Here is a 24,691-nt window from a genome sequence, read left to right as displayed (position 1 = left end):
CAACTGGCATGCTTCTTGTTGCCAGATTAAATTCACATTCGATCAGAGGTGCCCATCTCCCCCAAGACCTTACATGCAGTCCCCCAAATTAGTTCATCATAATCCCCCCCCCCAATTATTTTGACAAATAAGTAGTAACTGATTTTAATTTGAATGTAATAGCCTGACAAGTGGTCGACACTTTTATCTTAAAATATAAATTTTCATCATGCAGAAAGCTAGCAAGCACATTGATTGGTTAGATAATTTGAAATTTCAGAAAATAAATTATGTATAAACAGTGCTTTTGGACGGGGAATAAATGTTAAAAAGCCTACAACTGGCAAATGCAGGATATTTCTTTTTTCTTCGATGGGGCTGGAATTGTAAAGGTAACTATTGCATAACTGCATTCTGGGAGGAGACAAGATACAGTATAAAATATTCCATAAATTTCATTTTTTACCTTAGTTTTAAAAGTTGTTCAAAGACCAAAATGTTAATCGAGGGTCGTTTTAACCTTTAGATTCCCAAGTAGGTTTACAAAAGTACCTCCATTCTTGCCCAGGCCTCTCAGCGGGAATTTTAAATTCGAACACTCTTTGGAGGAAAATTGTCATAACTCGAGCACTATGGGAGCAATCTACTTCAGATAACTTTTGTTTTACAGCTAAAACATCAGCGCATGCAACTGTGTACAATTCAGAACGCTGGACCGAGGAAGGGGGGTTTGGAGGGCACGACCCCCGAATTTCAATGGATAAAACATAAAAGTCTGGAGTTCGCCCCCTCTTTTCCCACTTTTTTGGATAGAAGGCACAAACTTTAGTATTATTTTCAAAGAATGGACATTTCTCAAGAAAATGAAACATGTTTCATGATCTTGGGTGCCATACAAGTTGAATAATGAGCCAAAATGTGAAACTCTGTTCGGAAATGTGGCATGGATATGTTGCAGAGGGGGAAGGGGGAGGTTGGTCATCAATGTGAATTTCCCAGGCTTGCTCCAGACCTGTGTCAGAGTTTCCACCCAAACATAAGAGTATGAAGGTCCAAAAAGCACATTCATTTCGTAATCAGCACCATGATACCATATGGTATCATCGGGCCAGTACGACCTTACTCTGATGATGCCATATGGTATCATTGGGGGAGTAAAGGTTAAGGGGAGTGTACTTCTATTATTTTGGCTTTCCCCGAGTTATTTATGCTTTCATTTTAAAAATTTGATTTTCTCAAAATTCCCCTCCACCCCCTACCCTGCATACGTCAGTGGGGCACACAAATATTCGTGCCACAGTTGTTTTGGTTTGTTGGTATAACTGATTCAACTGTTTTTCCTCAGTAGAGCCAAACAGTGAAAATAGAACTTGGTGCCTCCTGCAACAAATTCTCCTCCTATGCTTGGAGTATTTCATAGTCAAAATTTTTTGGATTGTATTTCAAGTGCAAAATTCACTTCCTGCGACAAGTTAGAAATGCTCATTTTACATATTTATTTTTCTGTTGTATCGGGTTATTTATAATGTGTTACTATGTAGTATATTTAGTACAATTATTCTAAAAGAACAAAATGAACATCGTTAAAATGCTGCACCTACAAGAAGAAATCACACGGGCCAAGTACTGTGAATAGACTGGATGGGGAATAAATTTTTGCTCAATTTGTTGGATGGAGCGTTTACCTGTTGAAGAAGCATTTTTTGAGCTCTTTGTAAAGCTATTCACCTAATCAACTGTGGCATCATAACCTCAAAATTTATTCATTCATTCAATTAAAAACCCCGGTTAAAAATCCTGCTAAAAGGTGTTCCCCATTCTCCGTAAGACCTCATTTGCACGGTGTTCTATTAAATTGACAAAACACGTTCCATGGTTCTGCTTGCTCTTGAATGGTGACCTGTTTATAACAAGTGGTTTTCAACCAAACCTTTTAACCTAATCCTTTTAACACTCTTGATGCAGCATAAAATGATTTGTGCCTAGAGGGGAAAAGAACCTGAGGAAGGGGGCAGTCGAACCCCGAAACGTAGTTTTGAAATTCTATACTCACCTACGTAAGTAAGACTATTTTGTACAAATTTTGTATAGATTATATTATACAGTGAGTAACTCGCACAACACATAAATATCTTAGTAGTATACAAACACTAAGGATTATATTTTTCAAACTGATATTAATAATCAACACCAAGAATATTGATTGTACCTGGTAATGTAGCAACGGACCTTCGTGGCGGAGTGATTAGCACCGCGCTACAATGCCAGGGGTCCGAATTCCAAGCTAAGCATGGGTGTTCTCTGTGAGTACTCCTTCATCTGTCTCATTGTATCGTCGTCGCAATCAGCCCAAAGTGGAAGAAAAGCGATGCTAAATACCGTATTTACTCATGTATAATGTGTTCTTTTTTCCAAAGTTTTTGCCCCCAAAAACTGTGGTGCGTATTATGCACGGAATAATTCAGACAGCCAACATGAAACCATACAGGTCATTCCATGATTTTGGGACACTAGCATTGATTTTTCATGTTTACGGTACCCTATCATGTTATATATCGTTGTAAAGCTTGAATCCTGCAGTTTCTGAATATGGAAACAGTATTCAATTCAAGATAACGACACTAATGTGAAATGTGGTTGAAATAAGTTCATCAAAAAATGAAGAAACGTTCTGATTTTTATGGTACTTTGGATGAAAGAAAACAAGGAAAAAAATAATAAAAATTAAAATGTATTACTGGCCAAATAATATGATATACATGGAGTGTGTAAATTCCTTACTGGAAAAAATCTTGTGCTGCTAACTGCTATTTGGAAGATCCTAAATTTGCCTCGCATAAATGTTATATTAGTCACGGAAAGAAAAAGTATATATTTTGAAAAAGAAGGAATGAGCAATTGAATAGGTATGACACCATTCACTCCTGATCAGCAAAGCAACAGATTTACAACCTACAACTAAGAAAACCATTTCTTGAAATTGTACTGCGCATTATATAAGAGATATAATTTTTTGTCACTTTTACCCATCCAAAACCAGAGTGCGCATTATACACGCATAAATATGGTAACAAAACTCAACTCAAATCAAACCGTAATGCAGCTTTATCCTTCACAATCATCTTATCAAGACGTCAAACATAGATAATGCTTAAACTTTTATTGACAAATTTCCATAAAAAAATCAAATTAAAAATCTCCCCCAAAATTTGGGTAGATGCAACCTGCATCCACAAACCTGAACATGGGCACTCCTGCATCTGATAGTGCATGAAAAGGCAACAGTGTTTATCTTGTATCACAGGCACTTTTTAATACATTTGCATCTGACATTGTCATATTGGAGCAGAGCATTATAATATATTACATGAATATGTGTATTTTCAACCATTTCAACACTGGATCAAATAATTCAATTTTTTTTATCCACTTTTTTTTTTATAAAGGATCACTAAAATCGATATTGGTGGCAGGTGTATACAGATTTTATGTTCACTCTGTACAAAAATCACCAAAATGAGTTCTTCAAATGTGAAATATAAAGCACAAAATGTGTAATTACTGAAACTTACTTGGACATCTTCATACGAAGCCACTCCCTGAATGGATAGGTCTACCACATATGGTCCAAACACAGGATGCTCCCTCACTTTCAACGGAGCCCTTTTCCCTTCTGGGCCTCCCAACAAATCATGGATCTTCTCATTGTAGATTTCAAAGTAGCTTATCTCAACTGTCATATGAGCTTTTCTTCCACCATTTGGACGGAGACCGCCAACTCTTGAATCTTCTAGTGAGGCAATACGTTCAAAAACTTCATGGCAAAAGCGAGGAATTATTCCACTTTCTTTGCTGATCGCTCCTGGTATTTGCTCATTGTCTGTACCCATAAGGCTGTAATATAAAAAATTTAAAGATCATTACTGTAACCAAGAAGGACATTTGTGTATTAATTTTGGAGCCACCAGCTTAATTTCTTTTAAATTATGTTTTATGATTAATTAACAGCACTATTATTATTTTTTTAATTAGAATTATTTGCTGATATCTTGATGTAAGATATAAACTAGGGATGAGACAGATTAATTGGTACTCTATCGGAATTGGCCAATGTAGTAGAGGAATCAAACGGGGAAAAATGGCCTAACCTGGAAATAATTGCAACACAAATGCTTTTGGGCCAGATTGTGCAGAATGGTACAGTGAATATATAGCATATTGGCAAGTGGAGTTCACATCTTCAATCAATTACACATATATGTTCTCCTTTTGCTGGATCAGCGGCAACACCTGTGCTACAAGTGCACTTCTGTATGTAGAGGAAATGATGAAATCTATGTTAGCACCAGGTATCTATGCACTCTGAGTTAGGCAAAGTGACCAGTTTAGAACTATATTTTTTCATATCATATTAGTTCAATGTATTGACAGTGGCAGTGATTAGGGGTGGGGGCATGGGGAACAATCCCCCCCCCATACACACTTTTTGTCCCTGTGCTATGGTCTCTTAATGCTAAGCCTTGTCTACCAGCGGATTTGACCCAAAATCATCGGATTGAATTCCATTTTCAATATGATTCTTTCTAATTGCAGTAAGTAGAAAGTAAACTGTCCTTGCCCTCCTCCCCTCCTTGCTCAAACGCAAGTGAACGAAACACTGTAGAAAACAACACATTACGTTCTCACCAATATCACAAGAAATGGAACACGTAAATTTAGGGAAACACATGACTCTGCATTAAACTACATACCTCCTCAACTCCTGACTAAAAACATGAAACAAAAATCAATCTACAGAGGAAATCATAAACTATGAATTTGGTTCAGTGACTTTAGGACATAAATTACATAGTTTCTTACATATTTGCTGTAATCCATGTTGCTGACTACTAATATAGGTAAAATTAATGATCAAATATATCTATAAATATACAGGGTGTCCAAATTGAAATGCCCTAATTTCAAATACTTGTATTAAACATAATATACAGGCAACACCAGTGTGGTAGGTGGTATATGGTAGCATAGCTGTGGAAATTTTAAATAGGTAATGAATAGTAAGGATTCATTTATTTTGTATCGTTCCAGGGGGTGAAAAGTGAAAATGACAACCAATTCTGAAAAAGCGCAAACTGTGTTGTGGTACGCAGAATTGGGATCCATTATTGCAGTTCAACGACGGTTTCGTGCAGAGTATCACAGATACCATCCCGATGCCAAGAGAATTAAGGTGTGGAAAGCAGAGTTTCTAGAGGCAGGATCTGCCGCTAATGGGCATGGTGGTGGCCGATCACCAACATCAGAGGAAAACGTTCAGCGCATTGCAGATGCATTTGCACGAAGTCTCAAGAAATCCGTTTGTACGGCGTCATGTGAGATTGCTCTCCCAAAATTTATGTACGAACTGATTTCTTGCAATAATGGATCCCAATTCTGCGTACCACCACACAGTTTGCACTTTTTCAGCATTGGTTGTCATTTTCACTATTCACCCCCTGGAACGATACAAAATAAACAAATCCTTACTATTCATTACCTATTTAAAATTTCCACAGCTATGCTACCATATACCACTTTCCACAATGTTCTTGCCTGTATATTATGTTTAATATAAGTATTTGAAATTAGGGTGTTTCAATTCGGACACCCGGTATTATAATTTATTGCAAAATTCTGCCATTTTGTTATAATTTTTATGAATAATCTGCATGCCCTACTTTTTAAAAAAGTAATTGTCTTAATATGCAACTTCTTTTGTACTGTAGTCACATCAAAACACACACTAGCCCCGTCAAGTTGGCTGCACTTTTTGACTCGATTTGACTGTTTGCACCGAAGCATCTAGTTGGTTGCAAAGTGCAACACCGAGTTGTCTAGTTCATTGATTTGGAGTCAAGAAGTGTATTTGGTGTCTGCACAGTCTGCACTACCTTCCGGACCGGTGTATGTTTGGTGTATGGTCACGTGGTGCATGCTAACTAATGAAAGGACCGTTTAAAGCAGCAGACAGGCATTTGTTGAATATTCTGAACTTGAACACCGCTTTCCGTCTAGTTGGTTGAACGTCAGATCCTTGCACCACCCTTACACCAACCTGACACTGGATACCCCTGCACTGCACCGAGTGTCAAAAAGTGCAGCCAACTAGACAGGGCTATTTATTATGGAGATCAACAAACCATTCAGATTCCTCAAGGACCATTTGGAATTTTATATTGCATTGGTAGAATATCAGTTATCGGTCAAAATTCTGGCACCTTTCACCCCACATACTCAATGATTAGTGGCTGGGTGAGCACGAATATCACATAATCTTTAGGTATCTCTTTTTACAAGGTTAATTTCAAACGTTTTGTACATATGTGACCCATGGAATGATTATGCAATTGCTACAAATCTTGCCAGCTTTAATTCAGACATAAATCCAGAATGTTTTGTGTGTGTATGTTGGCTAATGTATTCCTGTTTTGTAAAATTCTGCCTTGAAATGGAAGACTAAAATGAGTCCAATCAAATTTTGCATAGTGAGAAGTGATCTTACATTAATATTGAAATTTGTATGGTGAAAACCATGCCACAATTCATAATTCATAGCTTGAAATATGAGGGGGGGGGGGAGCTAATGCAGTGCCAAGGTGAGCTACTCATATCCAGGTAGGTTGGATAAGCATTGAAGTTACACAAGACGTTGTTAGCATCAACAGTATTTTGGAAATGATGCTGATAATTACGGTTTATATCAATAATAAAACTGTGGCATTTACATAAAACTACTGAAAGATGTCTTGTACCTGAAGAATCATCAGCTCACAGCTGTTGTCCTGCTTTTGCAAGATATCAGGAAGAAGCCACATACTGCCCATACAGTGCGACATTCTGAAAAAAATATGGATGGGAATTGTTTCCCTACCTACTGCACAGTCAAGATATGAACTCACCAGACTGAGTACAATGAAGAAATCATTACTCCCTGAGAATTCTTTTTTACCATTCAGATGCTTATGATCAGGGTTGACTGGTTTTTACCAAGGATAAAACATCTTTTCTATTTCTTCCTTTGTTAAATCCATTTGAATTCAATTGTAGGTGATTTATTTTGTAAGCCAACATTATTTTTACTGTATTTTACTATATTTATAACATGCAAAGTAGTTAAGCATTTGATTAATTGATTTGGATTATTTTACTTCGCTTCTCTGCCACTTTTGGCTAATCATGAAGATGTGGATGAGGGATGATGTGATGAAATTAGTATCCCTAGCATCGTAGGGCATTGTGCTAACCATTCCACTAGTTTTATAGGCTAATCAGAACTAGACCTACACTTAAAAATAGGTTCTGAAGCACTGTGCAATGAGACTTCACCACAAATCAAACATGGGAATCCTGTAGCCTTCACCCTCTGTACCCCCTGGAGTAAGTGAAATATTTTGCATGGTTTATGAAGATTTTGTTGTTTATGAACGTTTTCAGTTGATTTTTGCTTGCAGAAATGTGTCTTTGTGAAGTACTGTAAGTCTGATACCTTAGTATGTTACTTTAAAGTGTAAGAGAACAGCCTGAAGGCTTGCTCAATTGAATATAGCACCCAAAATGACTTTCCACAACAGCACCTATAATTTTACGTAGTTAGGTTAGAATTGTTAGGTTTGGTACTGATAGTTATTTTCGACGTGCTCTTCCGCTATTTTAGTGTGCATAAAAACTAACAAAAAGCTGAAAAAATACTCCGAAATTGCAGGTTTTAACTTACATGGGCCATACTTTGGGATCAAATATCTCCTTTGTTTATGCTTTCCTAATGCTGAAAACACTTTTACATTACGTAAAACATTGAAGTATGTCTATTAAAAAAAATCGACATAATTCTCGAGGGGGTGCAGTGGGAAAAATGGCCCCAGGAATCCTTGAATACAGGGTGATAATGTTACTACTATGTTATTGGTAGAGGCATGCATATTTTGTTTATGACGAAAACACGAAATATGAAATAACATGCTGTAATTATCATTTTTCATGTTTCTGAAAAGTGTGAGGTGCATTTTCCTACCCTGTTTTGTCACGAAATAATGTGAAATGAACTGCAAAATGCGAAATATGCTCTTGATTTTACCGTTTATATACCGACGCGACACTTTCTGAAGTCTGAAGTATCCTGTGAGTTATGCAATTCTCGGAAAATTGATTAATTCTGCTGTAAATATTTGAGAAGCAAAAATGGACCCCTTTACACAGGAATAAACTTAATACTCTGGTAACTACATAAATGTGCTATTAGAAGGGGTAAGTTTATTTTGTGTAATAAGTGCAGTTTCTAAATCAAATTTAGGATTATATTCACAATTTTAAAACCAAAATGTCATTTTATATAGCACTTTTGATGTGATTATTCACCACTATAACACCGAAATTTTATTTTATTTACCGCTTTTGAATCCGAAATCGGTTTTGTTTTTGTACCGAAATTTTGCTTTTTTATTTACCAAAAATATGTGCCTCTAGTCATTGGTGAGGCAATGTTTGAGAAGAACACTGGGAGCACATATAAGATACTGGAAATGACCATGTTCACTGTACTAGTTCAGGAATTTTGTCATGGAATGTTAATTTTTAAATGAATGTCTGCGGAGAACACCCCCTTCTAGTCTTCTCATTTGAAATCAACATGTTAACACCATCAATGTAATATTAATACTACAATTTTACTGGATTTTTCCTTTGCTAAGAGTCTGATGAACAGCATGGACATCAAGATAGTACATGTCAAACCAGTGAACCAACGACCCTTGGAAATTACCATCGTTAGTTTCAAATTTGTAAACAAGTAAAAAGGTCAAAGTTGATTTCTGACACAATAAGTAAATTGATATTACAGCAAAATAACCATAGGAAAAAATAAGTTAGCTCAAAAAATTGAGTGTAAGATGCAGGAACTACATGATAACATCATGCTTCACATTCATATGGAGCTGCAGATGAGGATAAACTTTCATTGTAATTTTGCTGCTTAAATTTCTGTTAAGCTCATTTTGCTTGGTTGCTTTCTCCCTTTCGTATCATTCTTTACACAAGTATTTAATAAAATAAAATAACAGCAGCTATAAGTTCAAGTGCAAGTTAGTTCTAAAACAAACTTCTCCAGAATCAATAGCTTATACAAAATAGTACACTTGAATTACATTCACGAAGCAGCTACGATGACTTCCTATTCCATCCCAAATTTACAAATATTTTCAAATTCCTCATACATTATATAAAAATCATGTAACATATGGAAGCCAGATCCAAAGGAAAATGTGCACCTGTTATCATAAAACCTTTGGAATATTATTACTACATGAAAAGAAAAGTTACTGCCCTACCTGTAGCTCTTGCCTGATCCTGTTTGCCCATATGCAACCAAACATGCATTGTAACCCTCAAAGGCTTTGTCTACTAGAGGCTGAGCTAAGACTGAAAACAGTGTTTCCTGATTTGCATACTGGTTGCTTTGAGAATCACAAGACCAAAAGCAATGATCATACGTAAATGTATGAGAGATGCCTTCAGACATAACTGTCACATCACTCCCTTCCACCATTACAACATTGGAAACTGATGGATCACTGTCTTCTCTGAAATGAATGAAAAAGTTCATGTTAGCAAAAAGTCATATTCAAAACAATCAAGTTGTTACATAAGATTTTTACTTCATTTGCCTTGTCATGATACAAAATGAGCATCACAGCACCTTTGTGTAGCTTCCCTCAACTTAATGATATTCTGGAACCAACAGCAACCTCGTAGCAAAACTAGGAGGGAGCATTCTAGTGAGTTTCCTTATGCAACCTTCTTTCCATATCTTGCTAGGCACTCAGAATATTTCGTATGTGCAAAACTTTTCTAATGGAAACTTTGGTATTTCAAGAAAGGTTGGCTTACACCAAATGCTACTTTTATATATCATATCAATCAGTCAGCCATTAATGGTTTAAACACCAAAGATTCGATATACAAATTCTTCACACTGAGCAGCAATTGCTCTCTCATGAAGATCCTCCTTGTCCTCATAAAATCAGGTCTGATCTACCCTGCTGGTTATCTAAAACTAATGCTTTTATAGGAGCCTGGTTGGCTACAGAAATTCCCTTTCACAAAGCAGAGTCAAACATAAAAATATACATAAAACATGAGTCGAAAATCAGTCCATTAGTAATATTTTAAAAGAATGAACTGATCCTTTTGTCCCAGCATCATATTGTCAATTACTTCTATCCATCATAGATTCTTATTTTGCTAAATAACCCTTATACCTAATAGCTGGCCAATTATTAATAATACAATTTAAAAAAACAGTCAAGACCAATCTAGATATTTTCAAAATCATGTTTTGTACAAAGTTTCTTGGTCTTATCAGACCCAAGAATGAGTTTGTCAACTCGCATCATTGAAGAGAAGCATATGATTAAAAAGAGTAACATTAAATGTGTGGGAGGCAGAAGAACAATGGAATAAATTAATAATGAGAATGGCAATAGACTCACTATGGGATTCACTATTCCACAGGTGGAGCAAGCCACCACCTTTGAAATATCATCCACCATAAGAAATCAAAAAACTTTGTAGAAAAGAACATTTAAAAATACCAAGTACCTAAGATTATAAATTGTAATATGTACGTATTCCATACTATACCATATCAATCTACCATAAATTTTTAAAAATAATTTCACGGTGTAAGAGGTGATCCTTTTTGAGGACACCCAAATATCAACCTCCCTTCCCCGTAGTCCACCCCAAACTGCATTTTGCAGACTACCGAGGCTCTGGCATCTGGACTCAAGGCCAGCATAATCCTCCATGGGACTCGTATTGTTGTGATTGTCCCTTCATCAATTTCATCTTATCAACATTAATACTCATCTTCACAATTAGCCACAAGTTGCAGAAAATAGAAGTAAAATAAATCAATCAAATAAATAACTTCACATAAGAAATAATCAGAATGTTAGAATGCAGTTATTTATTGCAAATAAATCCCCAGGTTTGATACCCAGTGGAAGTACATAGTGGTTCGGATCCTACTTGAAACTGTAGGACTGATTAGCTTTTCTGTGCATAAAGTGGACCTGAAAACAAAGTCATACAAACAATTTACTATAAATATTCAAATTTTGCATAATTTCCCGAATGTTTACACTCTGGAAAGGTCTTGGGTAGCAATTTGTGAACCCTACAATATACCTGGACTCTAATGTATCAGCTGATATCAGTGATTAAATTCGATCCATCAGTATCAGTATTAGCCCAGACCTTCTTGAAGCATTTTGAAACAGAGTAAATCAATTTCATTATAAAATTCGAATCACAATGAATAAGAAATTGATATTCTGAACAGGACATTTCACATGCAAGAAATATATACTGCCATCTCACCTGACACTAAGAGGTCGAACACGCACCCCAACAGTTAAATGGCTAGCTTCTTCATCAACAAGATTAGCACAATTACTGCTACTTTTTAAAAAATTATCCATCCTTTTTGGAGTTTCGAGGTGCACCGCACTGAAACACTCTGGAGTAGACGGTGCTTTAGTTAAATCTAATTCACTGTGAAATTTCTTAATTGAGTTTCTGCTCGGAGTGGAGATTACAGAACTAGATTTTGATGGTGTAGGGGGCAACTGCTGCAATCTACTACATTCTCTCCTAAATTGCAATCTGACATTTAGTCTTGCATCGCTTCTGCAAGGTGTAGAGGAAAGAGAAACAGGAGTTCGTTCCATAGGTGTTGACCTGGTTTTGGCAAACTGGGGCTTCGTTCCAGCACAAATTTGCTTTTCAGTTGCAGTATGCTCATTTAAAGACATCACTCTTTTCAATGGTCTTGAAGGTGTGGTCACCCCCTTGGTTTGTCTTGCACTTCCTCCTTGTAGGGTAGGAGTCCTTGAACCTTGCTGGGGTGTATTGGCCTTTCTGTCTAAAGCTGAGGAACCACTTCTGCTTAGACTTCTCACTGGGGTTGCACTTCCTTGTTTACCAGGTACACTTCTGCTAAAAACTGGAGTGCAATTTACACTGAAAGATAGAAACAAACATTAAGTACCTGCAGTTCTTAAGTCTTCCTATATAGAACAAATTCTTTTTACTTTGTAGAAATGTCATCAAAAAATGCAGACTCGACCAGGACTCAAACACCTGCATTTTTTGCTGAAACTTCTACATAGTAAATCTCCTGTGTGTGCCAAACTCAAAGGTAATTTTTGTTACCTACATGAAATTTTGAGTTTCCACATTGCACAATTGTATAGTTATTCCAATTAATTTCGAAGGCTCACTGCCTTCACCCTTAGTGAGTGAAGGATTAACTATCCAATTGTGCAATGCTGAAACTCAAAATTTCACGTAGGTAATACTTAACCATGTTTGCAGCATCAATCATGAAGTATTGTTGTTGTACTTATACTAGAGAATATAATTTTTTGAATTGGCAACATTAATGTTGACAATAACATGTGTAAAAGATTAGCATTATTACTAATTATTGAGATTTGACAAAAATACCATGCAATTTGGAAATTTGAGAAATATATTTTAAATATTATTTTATGTTGCTTTTCTGCCACTTTTGGCTACTTGCGACGAGGATGGGTGATGATTAGATGAAATTGATGAAGGAACACTCGCAAAGATGATCCATTCTCATGCTGGAATTTTTAACTGGGAACTGCCATGAAGAGTTCAAAAACAGTCACTACAAGAAATATAATTCTTGTTTATACACTATATATTATTCTATTGGTTTCAATCCTGAAGTTCTAAAATAACATCTGCATTACCACTACCTCTATGACATTCCATGCCAATATAAGTCTTACATCTGTCACTAGCCTACCATTTTTACAAATTTCATTCTGGTCCATTTTAATTATTGTCACTGCATTTTCATCTTGGCTTCCCACAGGTCTCTTACCACTAATGGCACTCAAAATGTCCGGTTGTACACTTGAAACTGTGGAGATTCGGCTCTCAATTTAATCTACTTCGGTAGTTGTTTTTCAGGTACACAATGCATGAAAAACCACTCTCACATAAATATGTAGTGGAGAAAGGGATCTATAATGTTATTGTGTGGTCGGCAATATGAGGAAAATCGTCCATTCTCTGCAACCAAAAGTCTGTCAAAGATGTTCTCTTCAAACTGGATTCCAAACTTTTATCACAGGACAGTTCATTAACTTCTTCCTTCACCTTCGATGAAAAGAAGTCTGGGACTCTGGAATCCTCCACTGCAGAAAAAGGTTCCCGTGTCCAGAAATCACTGTCTAAAGTCTCAGAAAAGTTTGCCGAAGTCTTTAATCAAGTCACTGTTCATCTGAAAATGCATCTCTAAACTCACACTTGCTGTCAGACCGAAAAATTTGAACTTCTAGTCTCAATTCGTACAAAGGAGCAAGACAATTTCCTTTGCTAAGCCACCTTACCTCAGTGTAGAAGAGAATATGTTTATGCTCACTACCCATTTCTTCACATTGATTGCAAATAATCTGGAATTTCTTGCTTTTGATTTTATGAAATTAACTGTCTTCACTGCTTCTGTTAATAGTTTTCATACCATTTGGACATTTTCTAGCAACTAGAGCCTCCCTGTGAAGACTACAGTGGACAAATTGTGCCTGTGGAGCAACCTTATTGACATGGGAGAAAGTGCCAGTATGCTTTCATGTCATAGATCTTGCACCATCAGAGCAAAATCCAATGCACTTATTCCAGTCTACATAATGCTGAATTACAAAACCTTCTGAGTTGATCGTGTACCCCCTTCAAGTTGTTCATGAACCCCTGGAGGTACGCATACCACAGTTTGAGAACCACTGTTCTTAGCAATCACGGCAATGAGGATGAATGGTAAATGAAATACAATGTCTTAACAGGATTCAAACCTAAGACCTCTGATTTCAAAACTTACCATACAAATCACTCTACAACAGAGAATGCCACATTCAAAATTATTTTTAAAAAATATATACAATGGAACCTCGATTTTACGTTTTTCAGGGAACCAAGCTGAAAAACTTAAAATGCGGGAAAATGTAAAATTGAGGAAGATTTTATAACATTTTGCTATATTGGTACCATCAAGATTGAAAATATAATGCAGGAAAATGTAAAAAGGGTTGCACTGTACCTAGACTACCTAGTATATGTACCTATATTGTCACACACTGTTTTGTGAATAAGTTGAAAATGTTTTGAGAGTTTTAAATTTCCTTTTAGTATGTTACACTTGCATATATTACACACAAATGGCAGCAATCAATTTTCAAAATGTCCACCTTTTGCCCTCACACAGGCTCTAAGTCTCTGGCAGTCATCTACTGCAGAGCTAATAGATGGCCAACCAACAGTGGAGATGAAATCGGGTACATTGGCCTCCAGCCATTGTTACATCATCCTAGCTTCATGAGCTTTGGCAGAATCTTGCTGGAAGCTCCGGAGTTCATTGTTAAATGTAGTTTGGTTCAATGGCATCATAACAAGGTCCAAGACACTTTCCACGTCCTGAAGGCTCAACCATACCTCCCACCAAACCATGGCTGAGGAGGGGGTGGTGGCCTCTCTGAACTTTGAGAACTCTCTCACAAACTTCTCAAAAGTTTGAAGCATATACCCTGCCATTTTCACAGTTAACACTCGATTCAGTTGTGACCACTTTCTCATCAGTGAAGAGAATCCTATGATGCCCACTGACATCATACCGCAGTAGGAGCTATCTCGATTTCAGTCCCTTCTGCTTCCTCAGTTGTGACATCAGAAAATGTCCAGTACTCTACCAGTAAGCTCTAAGTCCAAGGTCTTCAGTAACCCTTGACATTGATCACTGAAACGTTCAGCTCCCGTACCCCTTATCACTTGCCTCCAGATGGGAGCCACAACTGCTTTAACAGTCACCACTGTTCATACAGTGCTATGTTGAGCAACTGTCGGGCAACCTTTAACACTTCTAATCTCAATGAATCTCTGGATTGTCCAATACCCACAAATCTTTTGCTGACCCTCAGGGTTTTTAGGACCTGAAAATCTCAGAGGGTGAGTTTCCAACTTAATGCAGAGCAATTATGACTACTCTGTTTTCATATTCACCCCACTCCATGGGCCACAAGAAGATACATGTTTTCTCTTTCACAGTTGAACACATAATAGTCAGTAGTGTGCTTCAGCACAAGCGTGGATTACCACCTTGACTACTGGATGTACAGTCCAAGTTAGCGACAGTATTTATGGTTAGACTAGGTAATATACAGTATATAATACACCTAATAAAGCATTCTCAGAGATATTCTCAACTTAATAATTCTTATTCATGAGGCTTCTTTGGGGGAATATGGAAAGCATTGTAAGTTATACATTTCATCTGATTTTCTGAGATTTAATTACCAAGATATTGTTTCCAAAATTCCACAATAAGTTTATAATCAAGGTTCTGGCTTTGGGTAGTTCCATACAAAAAGGGACAAAATAAACAATTTTTGAAAATACATCTAGTGAAATGTTATCTGTATGGATAAATAATATACTATCTATAGTTGTTTGGCAACAGTATAAAATTACCCAGCATTCCCTACTTTTCAGATGGCAGCTATGAAAAGTTCCCTGTAAAGTGACCGCAGGTTTCCAAGAGAATTTCTTTATCAGGTAATGTTTTTTTTCATTAGAATACATAATGATATTTAGTATTTAGGCTTTACCAAGTTAATTGATGGCTAATTTGCTTCAAAATTTAGTGATGTGCTAAATATAATATTTATTGGAAGTTATCTAATTTAGCAGGTTTTTGTAGGTAGACTAGCTTGTAACGTAAGTGACCAAAAATGTATAAGTTTTTGTCCTGATAATAGCAATGAAAATATTTAGCTAAAAATTTATTATCTCTTAATAGGCTCTAAGTGAGTGCTGAAAAAAAATAGCAGCTTACTGCAAGCAACTAATATCTAGTAACAGTAAGCTGAACTTGCGTAACATAAGTGACCAGTACTTTTGCAACTTAAGTGACTATTGTTGTGCAAATAAATTGCTGTTTAAAATGATATAATGAGCCATCTACACAGGGTTTAGTTTAATTAATATTAAAAAAATAAGGTCACACTTTTACTTTAGTAGATTATCATGAAATTGTTTTAATAGAAGGTTCCTTTTATAGTCATGAATGGGCTTCTGGAGTTGAATAAAGTAATGATGTTGCCTTGTAATAAGAAAGGGTCGGAGTCTTATTAGCTTCTGCTTTAGTTTTAGAGCCAGTGTTTTTCAACCACAGGGCTGCGAAAGGTTCATTGCACTAAGGAGTTGACAACTAATTTAAATGTAATTTTATATTTGACAGCAAGTCTATACATAATTGAACTATGATTATGCCATAGTTGATATATTAATATTAATTAAGGGTGCATATTAATTTTCATATACACTTTAAAGATCAGAAATGTATTCATGAGTGAAATTTTTGGGTTCAGGGCATCAACTTGTAAGAAATAAATTTGCTGGGCTGTGATCTCTCAAAGATTGAGAACCACTGGAATAAGCAGCCAAAATACACCACTAGTTGCTCCGTGACTAGGTTTAGCAGCCATTTAACCAAATCATACATGATGTCCTACAAAAACCTGCTAAATTAGATAACTTCCAATAAATATTATATTTAGCACATCTCTAAATTTTGAAGCAAATTAGCCATCAATTAACTTGGTAAAGCCTAAGTACTAAATATAATTATGTATTCAAATGAAAAAACATTACCTGATAAAGAAATTCTCTTGGAAACCAGCAGTCATTTTACAGAGAACTTTTCATAGATGCCATCTGGAAAGTAGGGAATGCTGGGTAATTTTACACTGTTGCCAAACAACTATAGAAAGTATACTATTTACCCATACAGATAACATTTCACTAGAAGTATTTTCAAAAATTGTTTATTTTGTCCCTTTTCGTATGGAATTACCCTGGGGTAATTCCACGATCACTTAAGTTTATTACTCACACACTAATATCCTCTTCCTAATTCAGACTAGTAACGTAAGTGACCATTTACTGTAACGTAAGTGACTATTATTTTATTTTTCCCTTTACACAGGAGTATTTTTAATACCTCAAAATGGTTTTGAGTTCCAAGACACTGTATCTAAGTTGACACAAAGTTATATTTTTCAAATCGTAAAAACAGAACATATTACCGTCACATTTTGTGTAATGTAAGTGACCGTTTTATTTCATTTTTTTTTTCATTATACAATGAATAACATTGATCAAATTTGAGTGAGAAAGTTGAATTATAATTTTAATTAAGCTAAGGAAATTTTTAAACTGTGGTAAAAGTAGTAAATTATTGTGAAATCACATTTCAAATAATTTTATCTTCTCTGAATGTAACGTAAGTGACCATGGAATTAACCCCTTGCATGACACATAACTGCAGATGCAATAATAAATTAATGAGTGCATAATGAAAAATCAAAATATTATAAGATAAAAGATACAGACGTTTAAAATTACATTTTCTTCTAACTTTCGTAGGTCTTTATATTGTACAGATATAGTGACTTCAAAGATTTGGTAATATATTTTGTGGATGCCAATATTTCCTTATATGATCCAATTTTGAATGATGAATTTTTACCTGGAGACCAATCAATAAGCTTGTGATATTCTGGCCTTTATGAATAATTTATGGAAGGTTTCAAACCAAAGTTACAAGCAACATGTGTCACATCACTATGGTGTAAAAATTTGATATTTCCTTCTTTTGTTCCCAAGTGACATGTGTCATGTGTTGCTTCATTATGAAATCTCCCTTACACATGGTCCATTTAACTTGCACTTTGCTTGAATTGACTGTTGGTTGAATACCCTACAGTTACAATTTTTTAGTTATACAACTAAAATCAAAACTTAAAATATCAGTAGCACTGATCCTACTCACCTTGGATTAGGAGACTTATTTTCCTTGCTTTTAAGCTTTGCATGGATTTTACTTGGAGTCATTTTCATTGCCCCTACTGAAAACTTCTCAGACATTTTTTTTCAGTAACTATCTCTGCACACATCAACAAATTGCAATATCTTCTTCACAAGACTGGCAAATGTTAGTCCTGCAATTAAAAACAGAATATAAATCAATATAATCCCTGACATTTGATAAACAGCCTTTCTCAGACACTTTCCATACATTGTGCCTCTAACCTCTAACAAAAACCAAGAAACTGAATTGAGAAATGCTGTATCAAGTATTCAACAAGGATACAGTACAATCACAAATTGATTTGGTTGATGATAACTACACTAGACTCTTGCTAATCCGGCCATTCCTTGCACATATGGGTGCCGGATTCGCGGAAGTGCCAGGTTATTGACAGCTTCGGAAATTACGTACTACCATGTAGTTTAAACATGTTTTCCTTTACGTATGTTTAGCATTGTTTAACATTTTTAACTAACAACATTGTTGAACACGATAATTCATTGTTGTGTGCATCATTTCTGCTTGAGTGACTACAGGCCGGATGTGGGCCGGACTACTGAGAGGGCAGACTATTGAGGGCCGGATTAGCGAGAGTCTAGTGTATATATTAAAGTTTAATTCATGCAATAGTTATAACATTACAGTTCTATTCATGGTTGGGTGCAAAAAACACAGTTAAAGCATTGTGTAGGTAAAGGTTCATATTTAAATTAATTTGTTTAATACGGAATAAAGAAGAAATCCCTCAACAGTGGAAAGAATTCATAATTGTTCCTGTGCTTAAAAAAGGTGAAAAAATGAACTGCAATAATTACCGTGGAATTTCTCTACTCTCAACAACATATAAAATATTATCTAACATTTTTTTTAACAAGACTAACCCCATATGCTAATGAAATTATAGGTGATTATCAATGTAGATTTAAACGTAACAGATCAACTACAGATCAAATTTTTCTCATCAGACACACACTTGAGAAAAAATGGGAATATAATCAAAGTGTCCATCAGCTATTCATTGATTTCAAAAAAGCATATGATTCAGTCAAAAGAGATAAATTATATAATATATATTAGTAGAGTTAGGAATACCTAAGAAGCTTGTTAAATATGCATAAATAAAAGTATGCACCAGTGAAACAGAAAGTAAAATTCATGTGGGTATTAATGTGTGTGACAAATTTACAATTCATGATGGGTTAAAACAAGGAGATGCATTATCTCCATTGCTCTTTAATTTTGCTTCAGAATATGCTGTTAGGAAGGTAAAAGAAACTAAAGAAGGACTAAAATTAAATGGTGCGACTCAGTTGTTAGCATATGCAGATGATGTAAACTTATTAGGGGATGATATAAATACAATTAAGAATAATGCTAAAATATTTTTCAAAGCAGCTAAAGAGATAGGTTTGGAAGTTAGCAAAGAGAAAACTAAATACAAGGTGTGGCTATTAATATCCAGGACTGACGTCACAGCACGAAACCGATCACTCACCCCAGAGGGGCGCTGCTGTTATCCGGTAGGTAGTACATCTGCACATGCACCCTGAAGCACGCGCCAGTTGGAGACAAGAGCTTGGCTGGGAAAGACGCGTCGAAACGTATCTGGTGAAGTGTTGTTGTCAAAGTGGTAAAGTGGTGTTGTGGAAGTGCAGAAATGGAGCAAAGGGTGAACATCAAATTCTGCTTCATGAATTTGTTCCACCTGGCACAACTGTTACAGGACAGTATTACGCAGAAGTTCTTGCCCGACTCCGACAAAGAATTCGCAGAGTACGTCCCCGTTTTCGACAGAATGGGAGTTGGCGTCTGTTGCACGACAACGCCCGCCTCCACATTGCGTTGCCAGTGAAGCGGTTTTTGGCCAAGCATGAAGTCGTAGAGCTGCATCATCCGCCTTACTCTCCTGACTTGGACCCCCACAGACTTCTTTTTGTTCCCAAAACTCAAAACTGTGCTGAAAGGAACACAGTTTGTGGATGTTGAAGACATCAAGAAGCACGTGACGTCGACATTGAAGAGCCTTCCAAAAGAGGACTTTAAAAGTTGTTTCTGCAACTTATACAGCCGAGCACAGAAGTGTATTACGGCAGGTGGGGATTACTTCGAAACATATTAAAAGGGTAAGTTTTTCACATCATCTGTTCTGGTGTTATTAGAGCAGTCCTGGAAATTAATAGCCACACCTTGTATATGCTTACAGGACGAAACCAAGTGTTAGGCAATAATCTAGTGATAACAACTCGTCTGAACCAGTCTCCAAATTCAAGTACTTAGGAGTAATACTAACAAATGAAAATGATATTAAAGAGGAAATAAAATGCAGGCTTAATTCAGGAAATGCATGTTACTTTTCTCTTCATAAACTTTTGTCTTCTCGTTTAATATCTAAGAAACTAAAAGTTAAAATATACAAAACAGTAATTTTGCCTGTATTATTATATGGATGCGAAACTTGGTCCCTTACATTGAAAGAGGAACATAAATTGAGAGTATTTGAAAATAAGATTCTTAGGAAAATATTTGGACCTAAAAGGGATGAGGAGACAGGTGAGTGGAGAAGGTTACATAATTTAAAAGTACATAATTTGTATTCATGTCCAGATATTATTAGAATGATTAAATCATGAAGAATTTACAGGATTCTTCTTGGGAAACCTGATGGTAAGAGATCTGTAGGAAGGCCAAGACGAAGATGGAGGGATAACGTTGAGATGGACCTAAAGGAAATCGGTAGGGATGGAAAAGAGTATATAGATCTTGCTCAGGATAGGGACAGATGGAAGGCCTGTGTTGCTGCAGCCATGAACCTTCGGGTTTAAGAAGGCTAGAGAGTCAGTCAGTCAGTATTTTTGTAACTGTCTGATTAATTTCGATTGACCACTGTCTTCATTAACACAGGTTGCAGCATGTAGGATGGAGATGATGCAACCTGCGGTAGTTAGGATAGTTTAAGTACCTTTACATTTCCTGTCGTATGAGCTTCACTCCATTATTATATATATTTTTTTGTTTCCTTTCTTAGAGTCTAATAAACACCATTAAATGTTCATAAGATTAATGAACTTTCACCAAAATTGATTCTGATATCTCCAAAATCCTTATGTACATTTTTAAATAAATCATTTAGTTACTAAATAAGTCCACCTTGTTTATATATATCACAACACAAACCTGTATATAATTTAGTTTTCAGTATATTGACCTAACATAAAAACCACTGCCAAAATCACCAATATCCAACGCCATGTTCTTACATTTGGCAAACCATTTTCAGTATGGTTGGCCCAACCACCTTTGGTTACTTGGGTTACTACTAACATTTTCCCCAGTTTGCTGTTTTTCTTGGGCTTAGATTTCTTAGTTTCTCCATGAATTTAAAAATTCGGGTAACAGTTTCATACATCGGACACACATTTCTTCATTTTTACAGAAGAAACTACTTACGGAAATGAATTTCTCTAAAGTTTCCAACGTTAGTCGAGGTATTTTCTTTCATCATGGTATCTATTTGACCAGGAAATCATGTCAGTGTTTCCAACCCTTTTTTTTTTAACTATACTTGCCTAACCTAACCTTATCGGAATGGTTCGTGGGGCTATCCCTCAGCTACCCGTGCATAATGTACAATTTGCACACGTGACAAAACATGATAGTAGGTATTTTTCGGTGAAGGAGGTTGGAAAACACTGATATTCGAAAACAAAAGAAGTGATATTCACAAAGTAAGAGATATCGCACCGTTACGTGCGTTCGGTAGCACTTAGATAAATGCGTTTTTTCAGTAGAAAGAGTGTTTGTTTTGTGTAAAAAGCATAATGGCACCTTGAACTATGTTCCGCAATACACAATTGGTAAGTACGAACCACGCAAAACACAAAATATCCGATTTTAATGTGTCTCCGATCTATGAAACTGGTACCAAAATTCGAAAATTGCTGAGAATACATTGCCATAGGTTAGACATCTCAGCAAGTGGACCTAAAGTAGTACAATTATGAGTTACCTTATAAGGTAAAGAATTCGTGATAATATAATGAATACATTAATTATATTGTTACGAATCCTTTACTTTATATCTCATATTTTTAAAAGGAGTAGAGTTGTATTAAGAGCTAAATAAAAAGAGAATTTGAAGTATCAAAGGGATCTGAAAAAAGGAATTGCATTTCTCATATCATACTAGTATTAATTAGAATTTTACATATTGTTTTTGCTTTGAGTCAATATTATGTTTCTCTAATAGTTGTCTACACCAGCCAGCAAAGGTACACAATTGTAATTTCTTGTGAATATCTATCAACTAAACTTGCGACAAATGGATTGGAATGGATAAATCGGACATAATGGGTACTAATGTGATAATGATGATAATAAAATATTACTCCACAGCTATTAACGATAATAGCCGATGGGCATATTACTGAACTTACATAAATCCAGATTCAAATGTTCAATTATACAATCGCAGAACTTTGCAACATAAACACTGTACACATCTATCCTGATCCTTCAACCATCTTTGAAAACCTGCGGGTGAGAGGAAGCTTGCTTCTCATTGGTTGAAATTAACGAGTTAGAATAAGAACTATATAGTGGAGGAAATCCGGCAATGGTTTCCGGTCAGTCTATCATGACTAGAGCCCGGAAGTTTAGCAAAATGCCTCTTTTTATCTACTGCATATATTCATAAAATTTTTCCGGATATACGTTTCTTATGTTGTTTCGAATGTTTTAGAAGCCTTTTCATTTTGCCTATTTGGGACACCACTGCTTATTTTTAATTATAATGCATTTTTTTTGCCTTTTTCAATGAAATTTGACCATTTTTTTTAAAAAAAAAATGTGTATATAAATTATTTATCTCCCAAAAAACGTTGTTTGGCACTTATTTTTCTTCCGTTTATTATGTGAATAATTTTCGCCTTATTTAAGTAATATTGAACTCATGCATGTTTCAACATTGCTGAAGGAGAAAAGTGTATTTCATGCTCAGTTAGGATATTGCCTTTCGTTTAACATTTCCTTGTGCATGATTGACTGCTGAAGTGGACAGGTTGATTTCGAACACAAAGAAGATATTTCTGAAATCTCCCTCTCGAACCCGAAAATTTAAGGAAGTTGCATCTGAGCTTAGTTTACCTCTGCGACCAGTCTTGACCAGATGGGGAACCTGGATATCAGCAGCTATATATTATGCTAACAATCTTGAAAAAATCAGTAAGGTGATCGATGCTCTTCCAGAAATTGAAGCGGCTCCAATTCGTGAAGTGAAAAAAACTCCTGTGCTATTCAAGTTTATTTTTGCACATTGCCAGAGACAATTACAATTATAGCATCCATGAAAATCTTCGAGGAATCTATGCAGCAGATGATGGAAGTGCCAGGAGAAAAGGGGTCAGCTGTTGCGGAAAAGTGCAAACGGGTAGTGATTGCAAATGAGGACTTGAAACAATTGAAAAAAAAATTGTGATATTCTAAAAGTTGAAAATGCTGTTACCGAAATGAGTCCAGCTACATTAGCTTGTTTTATGTATGCTCCAATAACGTCTGGGGAAGTAGAAAGATCATTTTCTATTATGAAAAACATTGTCTCTGACAGACGACTATCAATGAATGTTGAGAATTTAAAAAAAACACCTTGTAGTTATGTGCAATCAAGACGGAGAAAATTGAAATGCTCTTCCCAATGTAGATTTTAACATGTTGCCAGAAATTATAGATGAAAGTAAGCCACTTCCAAATGTGCCTTTTTTCGGTTTATTTTTACTTTTTTTTTTCATTTTTAGTGCCTATTTTCCACATTATAAATGCCTTTTTGCCTGCCTATTTTAACGAAAATAAATGTCTGAACTTCCGGGCTCTAATCATGACATAAGTGCCTGCAGAACAAGCAAGAAAAGAAAAAGGCCGAGTCTGCTGACACGCGCGTGGCAGCAGATGATGTTACAAATAGCCTGGTTTTCATTGGTCGAGTAGACGGGAGAGTAGCTGGAGCGAGTAGAGCAAGGCGAGCTACTCTCCTCGTGTAAACAACTGGGAAGAGCACTGGGGCCATTACTCGCTCCAGTAGTCAGGACCATAGACATACTACTACAAGATGTTACAGCTGCGGGTTAAAAATGGTTGACAGTACGGCGGCACTGGAAGGTCGTTTCCTCGCGACCACCGACGGCAGCACCGTCGGGGAAAAAACAGAAGACGAACGCTATGCGCAAGGACTCGCGGATTCCTCGAAACGACAAAACACTATCGTGTTCCGTACCATTAGCGTTCCGATACTTTCTAACCGCGTTCAGCCGATTTGCGCGTATAATAAATTAATATAATATAAATAATAAATAATATAAATATATAATATAATTAATTAATAAATTATACGCGCAAATTGACTAAACGTAGTTAGAAGTGGCGGAAATTAATTATATGCAATGTTTTCGTTTAAGTACAAACTTTTCGCATTAAAATTGATTTCTATCACAAAAATAAAAGTATACGAAAATTATATGGAAAACGTACTATTACCAAAACTTCCTGAAATTGCACTCTTACTTTAAGCGGAAATATATAATTTCCTCTAAAGGCATTTTTAAAAACATTCTTCATCATACGAAAATGACAGTCTTAAAATAGGTGACTTTTTTTTCTTGGGTGGAGAAATGGAATGAAATAAGTATACAATAATTCAGAACGATTTATGTCATGCTAATCCATATTTGC

The 24,691-nt window shown here is 35.9% G+C and overlaps 1 protein-coding gene across 2 annotated transcripts in view; it reads right to left on the bottom strand.

Moving 5' to 3' along the window:
- The window catches only part of neb (kinesin family member nebbish), a 213,331-nt gene extending 190,811 nt beyond the window's left edge, over positions 1-22,520 (bottom strand). For both annotated transcript variants that reach the window (XM_083138418.1, XM_083138419.1), the window contains exon 1: positions 22,405-22,520. The gene's annotated coding sequence lies outside the window, so the exon portion shown is untranslated. The remainder of the gene's footprint in view (positions 1-22,404) is intronic.
- Positions 22,521-24,691: the final 2,171 nt, after the last annotated feature.

This window comes from Lepisma saccharinum, chromosome 1 (genome assembly GCF_977018435.1).
Source record: "Lepisma saccharinum chromosome 1, izLepSacc3.1, whole genome shotgun sequence".
Classification (NCBI taxonomy): domain Eukaryota; kingdom Metazoa; phylum Arthropoda; class Insecta; order Zygentoma; family Lepismatidae; genus Lepisma; species Lepisma saccharinum.
The sequence above is the reverse complement of the archived record's forward strand: the minus strand, read 5'-3'. Positions and strand labels throughout refer to the sequence as shown.